At 38.0% G+C, this 3,806-nt stretch overlaps 1 pseudogene; it reads left to right on the top strand.

Annotated features, from left to right (window-relative positions):
* The first annotated feature begins 510 nt into the window (after positions 1–510).
* The window catches only part of LOC109209889, a 17,114-nt pseudogene continuing 13,818 nt past the window's right edge, over positions 511–3,806 (top strand).

Raw genomic sequence — 3,806 nt, 5'->3', positions numbered from 1 at the left:
CCTGTTTGATATTACCTTGTAGAGTGCGTCAGCTTTAATAATTCAGTTATATAGAGTCTGAAGAAATAGAAATCTGTTGTTGTCACTCTTAGGCTTAGTGAAGCTCACTGATGTTGTTAGCTTGGTTGAAAGAACACCATACCATGTTGGACTGAATGTTCTGGTTAATTTAAAGGTTTGGTATGAATCTGGATCATTGTGAGAATCTTAATAAGCATGTCACCAAGTCCAGAATAAACTGGGATTAGCTTCCTAATGTATATACGCATTCCTGTTGGTGTTATTGCTCTTTAAGAAGGCCTGAACAAAACTCATTTTTGTTGATTCACCATGTTGGTATGGATCTGTTAGTTGTCCTGTGATTAAAAAATGATCCGAAATATGTTTTTGTTAAACCAATTTCTGGGCAGAATACTGTTGAAAAATGAAGGAGACATTTTGTTGAATGGTGTGGATACAAAGGCCTAAAATAGTATAGTTTTTACCTGCTTCTTTTAATAAGCTTCAATTATGTGGTTGTCACTTGGTACTATCTTTGTTGGTAGCGTGCTCTATGTTTGTACAGATTACCAGTACACTCTTATAGCTTATGGCTGGGCCTTGGCCTATTTAGTGAGCATGTCTATTGATTTTGTTTGCATCAAGCATGTGGTTATGACAATTGGTCTAAATACGTGGGGTCTTGTGCTGTACAACAATCTTGAGGCTTTGCTGCTCTTTCCTATAGAGTTACTTGTAATGGGTGAATTAAACAAGGAATTGACGACGAGTCTGATTGGCATAGCTTTCAAGTGGTGTTACTAGTAGCCCTGTCGTGTTTATTTGGTTTAGCAATATCCTTCTTTGGATTTTCTTGCCGTAGAACAATCTCTGCAATAGGATTTACTGTTCTTGGCATTGTGAACAAACTTTTGACAGTAGTGATAAGTCTAGTTATATGGGATAAACACTCCAAACTTATCAGAACACTGGGGCTGCTGATTTGCATGTTTGGTGGTGTCATGTACCAGCAGTCCACGAGCAACAAGCCCAAGGCCATGAAAGATGTAAATCCACAAGTAGCTGATGAGAAGGAGCAACACAAGCTGCTTGAAATGCAAAGCAACATGCAGGGCAGTGACAATCAGAAGCAAGGTGCATAAATCGGGAGATTGGAAATGGAGGTGCGCCATAATAATCCATCTCGTAATTTAATTTAGGAATCTCTTGATTAGAATAAATTGAGGTGCGCCGTGCTAAACAAAAATTACAATTGCGTGGCCCTCGTTTTAATTAATCTTCATTTTAATCCTTAGAATTCGAGGCGTGCCATTTAGCAAATTCCATGGCCCTCGCAAAGTGCAAACGCGTAGTTGCTTTAGGCGCGTATTTAATAATCTACTTTCTTAAACTCGGGTGCACATTTATGTGACCCAAATCCAAATCTCAACAATGTTAAAGTATGTCAAAAACCACGGGTGCATTTATGTGACGTGGTTCGAGACGTGTTTTAATAACGTTGCAATTTTCTCTAAAAAATGGATAAAAGCGGTTAAAACTAAAATTTGCACATAGGTTCATAATTGTTTAAAATTAGATAATCAAGTCGAATATGACAGTTGAGCGACCGTGCTAGAACCAGGGAACTCGGGAATGCCTAACACCTTCTCCCGGGTTAACAGAATTCCTTACTCGGATTTCTGGTTCGCGGATTGTTAAATAGAGTCAATTTTTTTTCCTCGATTCGGGATTCAACTGGTGACTTGGGACACCATAAATCTCCCAAGTGGCGACTCTGAATCTTTTAATAACAAATCCCGTTTCGATTGTCCTTTAATTGGAAAAACTCCTTTATACCCTTTTACGGGGGTGTAGGTAAAAGGGAGGTGTGACAGCTCTGGCGACTCTGCTGAGGATCGAACCCAGAATCTCTGGTTCAGGGTTCAAGAATTCGAGCTTAGAATAATTGTTGTACTTGGCTTTGTTTATTATCTGATATTTTTACATGTTGGGCTTAATGTGCAAAATGATGTTTTTACTGTTTTGATATTATTTGAACTGTACATATAAACTGTTACGAAACTCTTCTCTTCTTATCTTCGGGGATGTGCTTACTGGTCGAGACTCCTTATTCTGTTAGTGTCATACCTTGAAATAAGAAAGAGGCTCGGACAAGTTACTAAGCCGGATGATCTTTCGGGTCCCCGGTACGTAGCCCCCTCCTCGACTCGAGTTGTCTGCTCGGGTACACAGTCTAGAATAAATACCCAGGTTTTGAACCTAGAATAACTCAGCCTCATGCCGGATCCCTAGTAGGAACGTTTGTTTGCATCATGTGCATTTGACTTAGGGGACTCAACACAGGGGTTGGGTCCGTCTAGGACAGGTGTACCCAAAATAACAGACCATCTTGATGCATCCTATGTGCTTCAATGTTGCATTTATTTAAGGGGAAAAGGGTCATTTGGTAGACCAACGATAGTTGAGGGCAAATGAAAAAATGAAAAAAAGAAAAAGAGAGGGTGAAGTATGAAAATAAAGCAAGTAGGGCCTAGTTATATTTTTGTTACATTTTTATTAAGAAAAAGACAAAAAAAAACACGAAAAATTCAAAAAGATTTTGCACTTTTTATCATTTTTCAAAAATCAAAAATTAAAAAAAAAGGAAAAAGAAAATCCAAAAAAGAGTTTGCATGTTTCATCATTTTCAAGGAAAGGACAAAAAATATGTTTTCTCTAAGTTAGTTTTTTTTTATTTTCGCTCGTATCCAATCTGCCCGAACTACGCATACCTGATTCTCGTCTTTCGGGGCGTGATACGTAGGCAACCCACATAGGGTCCGGTCTTCCTAGTGAGATTAGGTTCTTGGCTTTGCAGGGTCTTAGCCAAATTTTGCACTTCTGGCCACCTTTTGGCTAAATAAGTCATTTTGCAAAAATAGCCTCAATCATGTCTTGTAGCGAGTGTTATTTTCTCACCTAGTGTTGGTTTGAGTTTTTGTTTTCATACAGGTGTGGATTTGCTTACCGGGGTTTGAGCATGACAGATACCCCAAGACCACTGCATTCAGGAGTTGTTTAAGGAGATTTATTTTTTTTATTTTTTTTTTTATTTTATTTTTGAGTATGTTTTTTTTTTTGTCGTCTTTTACTTTCTAGTATTGTACAGTAATGTCAAGTTTTTTTTTATTGTACTCTTTATTTTGTATTTGAGAAGGTGTGGTGTAACTCAAAGATCCAAAAAAAAAGATATTTTGTGTTTTTATATTTCCGTTAGAATTTTCTATAGAAATACTACTCCTAGAAATCAAGAAAAAAAAATATTTGAGGCGGTTTTATTTTAGGAATTAGTGTTTTTTATACTTCCTTTAGTATATTAGGACTAAAAATTCAAAAAAAGAAGAGAATTTTCTTTTAGTACCTTTTAAAAGGTTTTCTTTAAGTGTGACGACCCGGCCGGTCGTCTTAAGAATTAACGCCCCGATCCCCTATTAACTACTTCCCCTAAGTTCATTTCTGCTATTTTGGTTTGCCGGGACGTTCGGTGTTGGGTTTCGGAGAGTTTTGGGACACTTAGTCCCTAAATGAGAGCTTAAGTGTTGAAAAATGGTCCGTAGTCGGAACAGTGTGAAGACGACCTCGGAATGAAAATCCGATGGTTCCGTTAGCTCCGTTAGGTGATTTCGGGGTTGGGAGCGTGTTCGTAATGTATTTTGGAAGTTCGTAGCTCATTTAGGCTTGAAATGCCGAAGTTTGAATTTTTTAAGTTTCCGGTCCGATAGTGAGTTTTGATCCGATGGTCGGATTGGAATTTCGGAAGTTGCAGT

This window comes from Nicotiana attenuata, unplaced genomic scaffold (assembly GCF_001879085.1).
Source record: "Nicotiana attenuata strain UT unplaced genomic scaffold, NIATTr2, whole genome shotgun sequence".
Classification (NCBI taxonomy): Eukaryota; Viridiplantae; Streptophyta; class Magnoliopsida; order Solanales; family Solanaceae; genus Nicotiana; species Nicotiana attenuata.
This window is presented reverse-complemented; position numbering and strand designations above follow the sequence as displayed.